A 15,711-nucleotide genomic window follows, 5' to 3' on the forward strand; every position below is an offset into this window, starting at 1 on the left:
GCTTCCCCCGGCTTTTCATCCCTCGAATGCGCTTTGCACGCCCTTGTCACTCCACTAGTGTACTCTTTCATAGCTCCTCGTCCCTCGGATGTACCGAGCCTGTCAGCTCCCTTCCTATATCATCCTTCTCGCTTGCTGCATCTCCAGCTAGACTTCTTGAGTTCCTAAATTCTTGCACACTGAGACACAAGATCAAACACACAGAGTCTAACTTAACATGATTGATCAATATCAAAACTAACTCAGGGTACTTACAATTTCCTCCTTTTTGATGTGCATCACTTTAGTTAAAGTTAGGGAAATCAAATATGAATAAAAAAAACAAAACACATAAATTTTGCTATTAAGTCCTTTCTAAACTTAACATCCAGTTAATTCTTCTTCTTTGATCATACTAAAAATATGGATAAATAAAAGAGAAAAAAAATTGAAAATTTTTCTAGGGGATATTCATATAGTATGTAAGTCTATATATTTTTTTCCAAGCATGCATTTGCAAATAAACTAATTTCTAAGAATTAAACATCAGATCTGTTGAGAATCGGTGACCGGCTAGAAGGAGGGTTGAATAGCTTGATCACCCTAAATTGATATTCTTTTTACAACGTTAGTTTTGCAAGCGGAAATGAAACTAAACTAATAAGAACAATAAATAATGGACACAAACTCTAACAAGTTGTTTAACATGGTTCGGAGATTGTTTGCTCCTACTCCACGGCTTGTCTTTGAGGTGGACGATCCCTCAATCCGTCAGTGGATTAGTCCCCGGTAATTTTTGACTAAAGCTTACTCCTTTTCAGTGGAGTGAAACCTCTCACAAATCTCTCTTCCTCTTTACAGGATGGAAACTTAGATTAGGAGGAAGAGAATTAGCTTGAAGCTTGAGGGAATGACTTAGGAGTATTCTGTTGGTGCAGCGGGGACCGGCAAGAGGGGGGATGAATTGCCTGAAACTAAAAGTTACCCTCCTCAAAGCTTTTCAACTCTAAAATAAAGCAACACTTAATAACAAAACAAAATAACAGAAAAGAAATGAAACTCAGCTATTTGACTTGGTTACAACCGAGACGGTTGTTAATCCAAGGCGGTGGAAAGACGCACTAAAAGAATCTCCTTCTCTGAAGGCGGAGAAACCTTTTACACTTTGACAGCACAGTAGTTGCTAAGAGAATGAGAGTACAAGAGTTGCTTTTTCGTTCGATTTCGTTGTATCTAAAAGTTGCCCGAGACCCTCCTTTATATAGGGGTTCTAGAGCTTATCGGATGACCTGATCTTCGGGATCAGGTTTTGACTCGAGAGGGATCGGTCGACCGATCCCCCAGGTTCGGTCGACCAAACCTGCTGTACCTGCCCAGTCTTGCGTCCAGGTGCAGTCTCTGTGGATCGAGCTTGGATTCGGTCGACCAATCCTTATGTTCGGTCGACCGATCGGCCAACGGTCTCCAGCTGAGTTGGCCCGATCAAATTGCTCGACTGAGTCTCTGGATAAACTTCGGTTCGGTCGACCGATCACTTCACCGTTGGTTGATGTGATGTTGACGTGTCACCAACGGCTGTGCTCTGATGCAAAGGGGTTCGGTCAATTGATCAGGGTGTTCGGTCGACCGAACCATTGACAAGTCAACTTCCAGTTGACTTGTTCTGGTTCGGCTTCCTTGGGTGATTTCGGCCATCCGGAATAGGGCTCACCCGAACCCAGTTCCCGGCCTTCTCCTCGAGCAGTCTTCCGTCCTGGTTTTACGTCCCTCGAACGCCGCGCACGTTCTTCATGTCCACCGGTGTACTCTTCCGCAGCTCTCTCGTTCTTCAGACACACCGAGCCCGTCGGCTCCCTTCCCGTGCCTTCTTTCTCGCTAGCTGCGTCTTCCGCTCGACTTCCTGCGCTCCTAAGTTCCTGCACACTTAGACACAGGGATCAGACAAACAGGACATAACCTAAACTTGGTTGATCACATCAAAACTACCACGGGGTCAAACAATCTCCCCCTTTTTGATGTGCATCAACCCAAGTTCAGATTAGGGTAAAAACAAACACATAGTAATTTAAAGAAATTACTAAACTAACATTTTAGAAATAAATTTGCAATCTAAAGTAATTGCAACAAAATTTAGTTAGTTAATTATTTTTTAAAAAAATTTAAACTCCCCCTTAACTGAACTTACACTTATCCTCCCCCTTTGATCACAGCAAAAACGAGGTACAAAAAATATTGTCAAAGTCTTTTGAAAATAAAAATATTGTCAGAGTGAAAAATTTTATTTAATTTTTCTAAGTAAAAATTATTTTTTTTTGGAGAATTTCTAAGGAAATGTTAAAAACTTTTCAAAGCATTATTTAATTCTAATTTTAATGCTTTTACCAGAAAGGTAATTAAACATTTTATTTCGATATTTTGGCTTTCAGGTCGTGGTGAGGCACTAGGCCTTCTTGGTTATTGGAGCAACAACCACTTCCTTAGACAAAGCTTCATAAAGAAATTCATTGTTTAATTTACTCGCTGTTAAGCTCTAACTTATATAGTTTTAATTTAGTAAAGATTTTGGAATCCAGTATATATTCCTTCCTACTGGATTACTCAAAAATTTAGGGGGAACATAATTTTTGGGAACTTTCCTAAGTTGTCCCTGATGTTTTCTAATATACCAGTTTAATTTTCCATAAATTCTTAATTTTGATTTTGGAAATTTATTTAAGCATGCATCATGATTTATCAATTTCTCAATTTCAACTTTTAATTTTTCATTTTCTAATTTTAAACTATCATACATTTCTAGTGGGCATGCTTTTGCTAAGTTCAATTTCAATTCAATATTTTTTTTTCTAATTTAGCTAAGTCTTTAGAGAGAGCTATAATAAATTGAAATGACTGTTTAGGTTTTAGTGCACATACCTCACTTACCTTACTTGGTGAGGCTCCCCCTTCATCATAGCTTTCCTCTTCTGATGATCCTCCCCCTTCATCTATGCTCATCTCTGAGTCTGAGTCATCTTCAAGGAGATGGTTGGCTACCAGTGCTAGTCCTGAGAAAGCTTCGGCTTCTGACTCGGAGGATGAAGAATCGTCCTATGTAGCCTTCAGGCTCTTGCGTGTAGAGGGCGTCGGTTTTTGAGGCTTCTCCTTGTTCTTTTTCTTCAGTTTGGGGCAGTCATCCTTGATGTGTCCTTCCTCATTGCAATTATAGTATCGGACTGTCCTTCTGTTGTATTGATGCTTCCTCGACTGCGATTTAAATTTATTAGTTTTAAGAAATTTACTGAAACGTCTTACCAATAGTGTCGCTTCGGTTTTGTCGATCGATGCTTCGGAGTCAAGATTGTCCTTTTCGGCTTGTAGGGCAATGTTGAGGTTCGACTTCTCTACTGGTTTCTCTGAAAGTCGAGACTCGTGAAGTTCGAAAGTAGAAAATAAGTTTTCTAAACTACTTACCTCAAAGTCCTTAGAGATGTAATATGCATCTACTAAGGACGCCTAGTCTGGAGTTCTGGGGAAGGCATTGAGCGCGTATCGAATGGAATCCCGGTTCGTTACTTCTTCTCCAAGATTGATTAGTTGAGTTATTAGCTCCTTAATCCTTGCTTGGAGTTGCACTACCTTCTCGCCATTGTTCATCCAGAGGTTCGTTAGTTGTGTCCGAAGGATGTCGCGCCTCACTAGCTTTGCTTCCGAGGTACCCTCGTGGAGCTCCAGGAATTTATCCCAGAGGTCTTTTGCAGAGTCGTAGCTTCCGATCCGACTTACCTCCTGGGGCGGAAGAATGCTAAGCAAGTGGAACTCAGCCTTTCCGTTAGCGATGAAATCAGCCTGCTCCTTCTTCGTCCATTAGTTTTCTTCTTTGTCTTTTGGAGTTGCAAAACCATATTTCATTGTAATAAGAATGTCAAAATCTGTTTTAAAGAATACCTCCATTTTTCACTTCCATGTAGCGAAATCTCCGTCGAATTTCGGGGGATGAATGTTCGCGCCGGCCATTGTCCTGATCTTTGTGCTTCAGATGGCGGTTAGTACCTTTGAGGTTGTTGGGCTCTGATATCACTTGTTGGTGCAGCGGGGACCGGCAAGAGGGGGGTGAATTGCCTGAAACTAAAAGTTACCCTCCTCAAAGCTTTTTAACTCTAAAATAAAGCAACACTTAATAACAAAACAAAATAACAGAAAAGAAATGAAACTCAGCTATTTGACTTGGTTACAACCGAGACGGTTGTTAATCCAAGGCGGTGGAAAGGCGCACTAAAAGAGTCTCCTTCTCTGAAGGCGGAGAAGCCTTTTACACTTTAACAGCACAGTAGTTGCTAAGAGAATGAGAGTACAAGAGTTGCTTTTTCGTTCGATTTCGTTGTATCTAAAAGTTGCCCGAGACCCTCCTTTATATAGGGGTTCTAGAGCTTATCGGATGACCTGATCTTCGGGATCAGGTTTTGACTCGAGAGGGATCGGTCGATCGATCCCCAGGTTCGGTCGACCGAACCTGCTGTACCTGCCCAGTCTTGCGTCCAGGTGCAGTCTTTGTGGATCGAGCTTGGATTCGGTCGACCGATCCTTATGTTCGGTCGACTGATCGGCCAACGGTCTCCAACTGAGTTGGCCCGATCAAATTGCTCGACTGAGTCTCTGGATAAACTTCGGTTCGGTCGACCGATTAGGAGGTTCAGTCGACCGATCACTTCACCACTGGCTGATGTGATGCTGACGTGTCACCAACGACTGTGCTCTGATGCAAAGGGGTTCGGTCGACCGATCAGGGTGTTCGGTCGACCGAACCATTGACAAGTCAACTTCCAGTTGACTTGTTCTGGTTCGGCTTGCTTGGGTGATTTCGGCCATCCGGAATAGGGCTCACCCAAACTCAATTCCCGGCCTTCTCCTCGAGCAGTCTTCCGTCCCGGCTTTACATCCCTCGAACGCCGTGCACGTTCTTCACACCCACCGGTGTACTCTTCCGCAACTCTCTCGTCCTTCGGACGCATTGAGCCCGTCGGCTCCCTTCCCATGTCGTCCTTCTCGCTAGCTGCGTTTTCCGCTCGACTTCTTGCGCTCCTAAGTTCCTGCACACTTAGACACAGGGATCAGACAAACAGGACCTAACCTAAACTTGGTTGATCACATCAAAACTACCACGGGGTCCAACATATTTTAGCAAGAATCAATAACCACTTTCATCCCTCAAAGCTCCTTTAAAAAAGAGTACCGAATTAACTCATTTCCTGCACCAGTCGACTGGTCCATACATCAGTCGACTGGTATAGCCGTTAGATAAGTCAATGGCACTCTACAGAATCCAGGATTTTGCTAACTGCTATCAACTATTCTCTACCAGTCGACTGGTGTCATTACCAGTCGATTGGTATTCGCAACCATTAGACACAGAACCATTCTGTGCTCTCTTGAATTTAATCCAGTCGACTGGCCTCTGTACCAGTCAACTGATCCCTTATATCCACTCACACTCATCCTCTTCGGAGTCCCCTTTGAAGCCCTCTTCCTTAGCTTTCATGCCTCAGATGCACTTGAGCTTGCAGCTCCTCTCTGTGTCATCCTTCACGTTGCCTTGAAGTCTACTTCCTTCGGCCCACTCCTTTGTTCCTTGTCCGGTGGTCCTTTGGATGCATCATCCTTCACTGATCTCAAGGACCTAAGCCATAGGATGAGATTTTTCCAAACTTGGTTGCACCAAGTTCCTCATGTGTTTCACCAAGTCTTGTATAACTCAAATGCATATCAAAATAATATGAAAGTCTAACTTAAACTCTTTGACACACATCAAAACCATGATTGTACCCAATCAAACCTAGGTTGATTGCCCTTACAATCTCTCTCTTTATGATATGTAGTAATATGTTTAAGTTGGGCATAAAACAATAATTTAAAAATAACAAGCATGAAGCATAAAATGCAAGCTCCCCCTTAACATATGAATTTTCAAGTTTGCACAAGTATAAAGAAATAAAAGTTTCTAACTTAAATCTTCTCATTTCTCCCCCTTTGACACCATCAAAAAAATTGTACCAAACAATCATACATACCATGGCATCAAATGTTGACTTAGAATGACAATACCCTAATTTTTAAAAATAGTTCAGAATTGCTAAAAACAAGCACCAGTCAACTAGTACAAGCAGAATCACAATTTCTTATTTTCGAAGCCAAATTTAGAAATGCATAAAAAAAATTTTAAAAAATAAAAAATCTTAAAATTTATAAAACATATTTCTTTTAATATTCTCTAACAAGAAAAAATATATTTTCATGAAAAGTCAATGTATTTTTGAAGTATTAACAAAAACTCAGAAACTTTAAAAACCATTCAAATTTGTATCAATTTAAAACCTAGTTTTGAATTCATATATTTCAAAATAATTATACCACATTAAATAAAACATAGAATTATTTTTAAAACTTTTGAAATATCCAACTATGATCTATGGGCAAAATGTTCATTAATTGAACATTTACTTTCCCCATAGTTGGTCAATGAGCACTAAAATTTGATACAATTCATAACTCATCAAAATGCTAGAAGCATAAATGAATTAAAAGTATCATCCTATCATCTTACATTTATTTCTAGAAATATGTAAAGCGAGTCATGCTTATAGTGTATTGTGAGATGTAATGAAGATAATGGTCTTAATTTTTTCCCTTAGGTATTAAGTCAACCATTTTTCAAAAATTTGAATTATAACATTTATGGTTGACTAAAGCCTAAATCCTCTAACCCTTGAGGATTGATTTTGGCATTCAATAGAAGTTCTTCCTAATTAAGTTAACCAAATATTCCTTGGAAATTCATTTTCTATCAACGGTCTTTATCTTGGATTGCCCCTAGCAAGTAAGCAATGGTAAGCTTTTTCATTGTTGGGTTCATTGTGTAGGACCGCTGGCGACCAACTAGAGAGGGGGGGTGAATTGCCCCTGCACAAATAAAACAAAAGAACAACCTTTCTCAGACAACTAACTTAATTAAAGAACACTTGCATAAGAAATGATAAGGAAATCAAAAAGATAGAGGCACAAAAGTTTTTACTTGGTTACAACCGGGGAAGTTGTTAATCCAAAGGAAGTAGAGCGTACTAATGTCTCCTTTAGGCGGAGAAGCCTCTTTACAGCAATGATCGTACAAAAACAGAAAGCTAAATGGAAAAATAAAAATGTATAAGTGTTGTTTCTCAAAATACTTGTTGTTAATAGCTTCTGGGACCAAGGCTGTATTTATAGCCTTGGTCTGGCGCCTGGAAGGGTTCTAGGCGCCTGGAGTGGGATAAAAACTTATCCCCGATGTAATGGTTAAAGACCACGTCGAAATGGCTGAAACATGGGTTCCGAGCGCCCGGAAGGGTTCTAAGCACCCTGAATCATTCTGGGCGTTCCGAAGGGAAAAGTCAACATTTTGTTGGCTTTCTCTCTGGGCCTCCAGCTTCGGCTCCGCTTGCTTCGGTCCGGGTATTTCGGCTCACTTGGGTGATTTCGACCATCCGAAATAGGGCTCACCCGAACCCAAATTCTAGCCTTCTCGAGCAAGCTTCCGCTCTGGCTTCTCGTCCCTCGGAATCGTCGCGTACTTCCTTCTCGTTCGCCAACGTACTCTTCCACAGCTATCTGTCCCTCGGATGCACCAAGCCCGTCAGCTCTGTCCTGTGCCGACCTTTTCGCTAGCTGCGTCTTTTGCTCCTCGAGCAATCTTCCACTCCGGCTTCTCGTCCCTCAAAAACACCGCACGCTCCTTTCTCGTCCACCGGTGTACTCTTCCGCAACACCTCGTCTCTCAAACGTACAGAGCCCGTTGGCTCTCTCCCGTGCCGCCCTTCTTGCTAGTTACGTCTTTTACTCGACTTCCAGTGCTCCTAAGTTCCAGCACTTATACACAGGGTTAAACACAATAGGACCTAACTTAACTTGTTTGATCACATCAAAACTACCTTGGGGTACCAACATCTCCTCCTTTTTGATGTGAGCAACCCAAGTTAAGTTAGGATAAACCAACATAAATTAAAAATAACAAATTTTGCAATAAAGTGCAAAAATTGAAAATTTTAAGCTACCTCCTCCTAAACTTAATCTTCCCTTCTCCCCCTTTGATCACATAAAAAATGGTGTACCAAAAAACATCTAAGGGTAACTTTTCAAAAAGTAAGAAAGTTTAAAGTTTTAAAAGAAACTTTGAATTTATCAAGAAATGACTTGAAAAATTTGTAAATCCTAAATACAAGTCTAAGTAAATAATTTTAAAAAAATAAAATTGGAAGCCTTAAGACAATTTTGGAAACCTTGAAATATTTTCTAAAAAAAATAGAGTATGCATTTTGACAGAAGAAAATACATTTTCAAGATTTATAAAAAATTACATTTAGATAAACATTTAAAGCAATTATATAAAGTAATTATATTTATCTAAGTAAAAAAAAATCTAATAGAATTTTTGACAAATATTTAATGCAGTTGTCTATTTTATCAGTAAGTCCACTAAGCACTCATTTAGAATATATATATTCAAAATTTACAAATTTGAATATTCTTAATATTTGAATATTTGTATTTAAATAACTCAAAGAAAATTCATCAAAAAAAATCTTAGATGAAGAAAAATTAGCAGTAACTCTTGCAAAATAATTAAATATTTAAAGAATTCATATGATACAAAAAAAATTTGAGATTTTTTCTTAAGATGAATATTGAATTCTTCTTTCTAAAAAATTGGGATCCAATTTATTTTGAACACAAGTTAAAATAAAAAAATAAAAAAAAATCAATTGCAAAAAAAAATTTAATACACGCATGATTTTGAAATCCAAAATAGATTTCTTCCTATTGGATTAACAAGAAATTTTTTAGGTACATGCTTTCTTGACAAATTTTTAATCTGTCCATTGTGAAATTTAAATTTCCAATTTAGTCTATTATAATTTCTAAAATTTGAAGTAGAGAATTTTGAACATGCAAAAACTTTTAAAATTTGTATTTGTTCTTTTAACATTTCATTTTCTATTTTTAGTTTGTCGAAATCCTTTAATCGACAAACTATTGTTAGAGTTCCTTTTAACTCAGTATTCTCTGTTAATAATTTTTTATTTTCAATTTTTAATTTGCAAGCATCTTTCGATAATATTTTTATAAGTTTAAACATTTCGTTAGGAGGTAGAGACCGTACCTGACTTACCTTGCCGACTTCTGATGCTCCCCTGTAGAGCTACTTTCCTTCGAACAATCTCCCCTTCATTGATGCTCATCTGGGATGAGCTTTCTATGTCCTCAGGAAGGAATTCGGCTATAAGGGTCGTCCTGGTAATTTCTTCGGTCTCAGATACTTCTGACAAAGACTCAGGTGTCCATCAAGGAGTTAGATTTGGCTTCAATTGGTTCTTCGTGGAGCTTCAAGAACTTTTTCCAAAGTTCTTTCGCACTTTGGTAGTTACCGATTATGTCGAGATCCTCCACCGATAGTACGCTTATTAGATGATATTCAGCCTTACCATTTAACGTAAAGTCGTCGCAATGCTTTTTGGTCTAGAGGTGTTTTTCAATTTCTTTTCCATTTGTGTTCTTTGGAGCTTCATAACCATATTTTATTATTAATAAATATTAAAATCTGTTTTAAGATATACCTTCATTCGTCATTTCCAAAACGCGAACTCCCCCTTGAACGTTGGTGGGTAGATGTTATCTCTAGCCATCTCATTGCTTCAGTCGGCGGTTAGTCCTTCTGAGGCGTCCTGGCTCTGATACTAATTGTAGGATCGCTGGCGGTAGGCTAGAGGGGGGTGAATAGCCCCTGCACAAATAAAACAAAAGAATAACCTTTCTCGGGCAACTAACTTAATTAAAGAACACTTCCATAAGAAATGATAAGGAAATCAAAAAGATAGAGGCACAAAAGTTTTTAATTGATTACAACCGGGGAGGTTGTTAATCCAAGGAAGTGGAGCGCACTAATATCTCATTCAGGCGGAGAAGTATTTTTGCAGTAATGATCGCACAAAAACATAAAGCTAAATGGAAAACTGGAAACGTACAAGTGTTGTTTCTCAAAATTCTTGTTGTTAATAGCTTCTCGGATCAAGGCTATATTTATAACCTTGGTCGGGGTACCTGGAAGGATTCCAGGCGCCTGGAGTGAGATGAAAACTTATCCCTAATGTAACAGTCAAAGACCATGTCGAAATGGATAAAACTTGGGTTTCGGACGCCCGGAAGGGTTCTAGGCGCCCGGACTGCTCCGAGAGCCCGAACTGCTCCGGGCGTCCAGAATCATTCCGGACGCCCCGGACTGCTCTGGGCGCTCGAAATCATTCCGAGCGCCCCAAAGGGGAAAGTCAACATTTTGTTAACTTTCTCTCCGGGCCTCCAGCTTCGGCTCCTTGCTTCGGTCTGAGTATTTCCGCTCGGTTGGGTGATTTCGGAATAGGGCTCACTCGAACCCAACTTCCAACCTTCTCGAGTAAGCTTCTGCTCCGGCTTCTCGTCCCTCGGAATCGCAGCGTGCTTCCTTCTCGTCCGCCAATGTACTCTTTTGCAGCTCTTCATCCCTCGGACTCACCGATTCTGTCGGCTCTCTCCCGTGTCGACTTTCTCGCTAGCTGCATCTTTTGCTCCTTGAGCAATCTTCCGCTCCGGCTTCTCGTCCCTCAGAAATACCGCACACTCTCTTCTCATCCGCCGATGTACTCTTCTGCAACACCTCATCCCTCAGACACACAAAGCCCGTCGTCTCTCTCCCGTGTCGTCCTTCTCGCTAGTTGCGTCTTTTGCTCGACTTCTTGTGCTCCTAATTTCCTGCACGCTTAGACATAGGGTTAGATACAATAGGACCTAACTTAACTTGTTTGATTACATCAAAACTATCTTGGGGTACCAACACATTGTATCCTAACCCCCTTTTGTTGATGCTGGCCTTTTGGCTTCCAATGATCATGTTTAGGGTTTTAGAGCCAATTTCAAATTTTTCAAGGGTTTTGGTAAGCTATTCTATCTTTTCCCTTAAATTCTTATTTTCTTCTTCTAAACATGATGCATTTAAGCTAGAAGAAGCATGCATACTAGAGGCATTATTATCCTTAGGAGACATAGATTCTAATTTTTCTTCAAGCTAAATGATATCATTTTTCAAGGATTTGTTTTTCCATTTTGCCTTAAATAAATTCCTATTTATACTTGTAATGATCTTAACTAAAGTTTGAGTAGGGAGATTATATACCTCACTTACCAAGAAGTCCGAATCGAAAGTTTGACCTTCCCCTTCACTTAAGCTCTCTTCTTTTTCACTTGAGCTTCCTCCTTTTTCATTTTCGGATGAGGTGGAGGCTAAGTCATCAACTCTCATTAAGGTAAAATGGGAGACATTATGTTCTTCTTCCTCTGATGATGTTGATGGATCATCCCATGTTGCTATTAGATTTTAGGTCTTCTTCCCTTTTTTTTGTCCTCTTATTTTCTTCCTTCTTCTTTCCTTTCTTTTTCTTCAAAAGAGAACATTGATCCTTCATGTGCCCTTATTATTGGTAATTGTAGCAAATGACCCTCCTAGTTGTATTCTTGCTTCCTGAACTTTTCCTAGCATGAGATTTGTTAGTTGAAAAGTTTTTAAATGCTCTTCTCACTTTCTTACCATATACGCCTCTTGATCGCTATCTATTGAGGCACTTGATTCTTCAGAGTGGGAGGATGGTGGGGATGAAGACTTCTTCTTCTTACCTTTTTCCTTGTTTGTCACAAGAGCTACTCCTCTTGATCTATGGGCTTCTCCATCTAATCATTTAATTCGAGTCTTATGAAGCTCCATGGTTGAGAAGAATTCATCTAGAGAGCTCTTCTCTAAATCCTTTGAAATGTAGAATGAGTCTACAATTGAACTCCAAGTTGTAGTTCTTGGAAAAATATTGATGGCTTTCATCATTGTGTTATGGTTGGAGAGTTTTTCACCTACACTTGTTAGTCTTAATATTTCTTTAATTTTAGCATGAAGTGAAGATACCTCTTCTCCTTTTTCAAGTTTGATATTGTTAAGTTGAGATTGGAGAAGGTCTCTTCTTGGTAATTTCACTTCCAATGTCCCTTCATGAAACTCCACTAGTTTTCAATCCTAGTCACTTCTTGTTGGGGAAGCACATTTAGTAAATGATGCATTGCCTTTGAGTTTACTAAATGTTCCTCTCTTTGCTTCTTGATTCATCTTATTTTGTCGATTATTGTGTTGTTTTTATCCTTAGGTATCTCAAAACCTTTTTCCATTATTAGTATAATATTGAAATCAATATCGAAGAACACCTCCATTCTCTTTTTCTACCAAGAGAAATATCATTCAAATTTGGGTGGTTAGATGTGTGAGCCAGACATTTTGTTGAAAGCGCTCTTCTCAGCGATTAGTCCATTAAAGGGCGTTCTTACTCTGATACCTTGTTAAGGATCAGTGGCCAGCTAGAAGGGGAGTTGAATATTTTAGTCACCCCAAATTAATCTTCTTTCTATAATGTTAGTTGCGCAAATAGAAATGAAACTAAACTAATAAGAACAACAAAGAATGAACACAAACTCTAACATATTGTTTAATGTGGTTCGGATATTACTTTCTCCTACTCCATGGCTTATCCTTGAGGTGGATGATCTATCAATCCGTTGGTGGATTAGTCTTTAGCAATCTCCAGCTAAAGCTTACTCCTTCTCGGTGGAGTGAAACCTCTCACAAATCTCTCTTTCTCTTTACAAGATGGAAACTTAGATTAGAAGGAAGAGAATTGGCTTAGAGCTTGAGGGAATGACTTAAGAGTATTCTAGCAAGAATCAGTAACTTCCTTCATCCCTCAAAGCTCCTTCAAATAGAGAGGAAATAGTTGATCCCAAATTAACTCATTTCCTGCACCAATCGACTGGTACATATATCAGTCGACTGGTGTAACTGTTAGACACAGCCAATGGCACTCTGAAAATTTGGGATTCTGCCAAAGGCTTTCTACGAGTCGACTGGTATTCGCAACCGTCAGACACATAACCATTCTATGCTCTCTTGAATTTGGATCAGTCGACAGGCGTCTATACTAGTTGACTAATCCCTTACATTCACTCACACTCATACTCTCCGGAGTCGCCCTTAAAGCCCTCTTCCTTGGCCTTCGTCCCTTAGATGCACTTGAGTCCACGGCTCCTCTCCGTGCCATCCTTCACATTACCTTAAAGTCCACTTTCTTCGGCCCACTCCTTTGTTCCTTGTTCGACGGTCCCTCAGATGTACCATCATTTATCGATCTCAAGGATCCGAGCTATAAGATGAGATTTTCCCAAGCTTGACTGCACTAAGTTTCTCATGTGTTTCACTAAGTCATGCAAGACTCAAACACATATTAAAACAATATGAAAATTTAACTTAAACTCTTTGACACACATATCAAAACCATGAACGTACCAGATCAAATCTAGGTCAATTGCCTTTACAAGATTTTCATGAAAAAAAATTTTGTCAATAGACAACATAATCAATTTGATTATAGAAAAAAATCACAAAAAAACTATTTTTATTTTATTGAAAAGATATTTTCTTTACGGAAATGAGTTTTTTTTTAAAATAAATTTTAACTTCTAAAAATCTTGATAATTTATTTTAACATTTAAAATATAACTGTTAGTTTCAAAAAAAAATAATTTTTTCAAAAATTAGTCTCCAAAAGTTTTTTAATTTTTTTAATTTTATTTTTGGTAAAAAAATCATAAAAAATTATGTAACAATAAAAAATTTTCAAAAAAAATTATTCTAACAAATAACATATTTTTTATCATAAAAAATTTAACCCTAAAGAAAATTGAATAGAAAGTTTATGAAAGATAATTTTTCCAAAAATTTTAATAAACTAAATAAATTAATTTCTAGCAATCTTAATATTTAATAACTATTTTTGGTGAAGCCTAAAATAAAATTATGATAATGTCTTTTTTCTTTTCACACTGAAAATAATTTTAAGGCTTATTAATAATTTTAAATGTATGGTTCTCTTTAGTCCCACATCTTATAATTGATAACGCTGCAAGAGCTTCTATAAATACCTTGGGTTGCCAACATTAGAAAATATATATTTCTCAGTCTTTTGGCTAAGATCGTAGTATATGCTTTTATCAATTTAATATCTGATATAAAAAATTAAATTAAATTTTTATGAGGGAGAGTTCATTATAGTAGGCTGAGACACTAATTTATGCATCCTTACCAAGTTCAATTTATAGGCATGAGGGAGAGTCCATTGCACTGGTCTGACGTATCCGTACCAAGTTCAATTTATGGGCCTAAGGCACTAATTTACACATATTCATGTATTATATTACATATGCAACACATGTGCGCGATGACTAGTTAAATATAAAAATCTAACATGTCAAAATAGATTTTGGAATCCAATATAAATTTTTACGTACAAGATTGATTACATATTTTCTAGTAATATCATTTGTTGACACTTTTATAATTTGACCCCTATGATTTTTAACATACCAATTTAAGCTAAAATTTTTAATATTTCTTATAGAAAAATATGAGTTTGAATTTCTAAAACATTTTTCTAATTCTAATTTTTGAATTTCTATTTGCTTCTTTAATTTGTCATTTTCATTTTTAGCTTAAGCATGCATTTTCTAATTTTGTTTCTAACATCAATTTTTATTTTCTCATTTCTAAAAACTTGCTCTAGATTTGCAAAATGATCCATAAAGTATTTTTATTGCATCATACATTTTATCAAAGGGTAAGAGTCATACCTCACTTATCAGGATGATCGGATCTTTATGGGAAAGCCCAAAGTAAGTCGGGGTGACTGGATGCTCACAGGAAGATCCGAAACAGGTCAAGAGTGACTGAATGCCAGCGGAAAAATCCGGACCATGAGAGTAATGATGGTCCTTCGTTTGAGGAAAGAATTGTTGAGATACAATCAAAGTCCCACTTTGCAAAAATATGAAAAAGATCATGAGTTTAAAAAGGTTGTAAGATATCTCCATTGGCATGATGCCTTTTGAGTAGAGCTAAAAATAAAGTCATGAGAGCTTAGACCCAAAGTGGATAATATGATGACATTGTGGAGATATGTGAATATCCTTTACACACAACAAGTGGCTCCTTCTTCGACAATTGTTGGAGGCGGAGTAGCCCCTTATAACAATTGAGTACAGAGCTTCAATACACAAATTAGGAAAAATGGAATACGATGTGTGTATTGAACTTAGAAGACAATTCCTCTATTTATAGTCTACTGGTCAAATATGATTGCTGCTTATTTGGCACCTTTCAGGTGCCTGAAAGTAATTTGGGTGTCTAGAAGCAATCTAGGCATTTGGAGTTGACGAAATTCTATCTGTGTTGGCAATGGCTCTGCCAATGGCTCTGCTTACTCAGCCTAATACTGAGCACTTGGAGCTGATCTCGGCGCTTGGTCTTTCAACCTGCTCTCATCCGCTAACAACGGTCGCGGTGAAATGGAAGCCCATTCAGGGCGCCTGGAATGGATTCAAGCACCTGGAATCCGAGCGCTTGAATTAAATCCAAGCGCTTGAAATGGTCAACTCAGAAGTTGATTATTCTTCATTCCCGTTGCTTGGGTGATGCTCCAAATATCTAGAATTGAGTTCACCCGATCTCAACTCCGCCCTTCACTTTGAGTAGGCTTCCTCTCGACTTCTCGTCCCTCGGAAGCGCCTTGTGTGTCTTTTCACTCCACCGGTATACTCTTCTGCAACTCCTCG

At 38.3% G+C, this 15,711-nt stretch overlaps 1 pseudogene; it reads left to right on the forward strand.

Moving 5' to 3' along the window:
- Positions 1-14,053: 14,053 nt before the first annotated feature.
- LOC122039410 lies at positions 14,054-14,220 on the forward strand (annotated as a pseudogene).
- The last annotated feature ends 1,491 nt before the right edge of the window (positions 14,221-15,711 follow it).

Source organism: Zingiber officinale, chromosome 1A (genome assembly GCF_018446385.1).
Source record: "Zingiber officinale cultivar Zhangliang chromosome 1A, Zo_v1.1, whole genome shotgun sequence".
NCBI classification, from domain to species: Eukaryota; Viridiplantae; Streptophyta; class Magnoliopsida; order Zingiberales; family Zingiberaceae; genus Zingiber; species Zingiber officinale.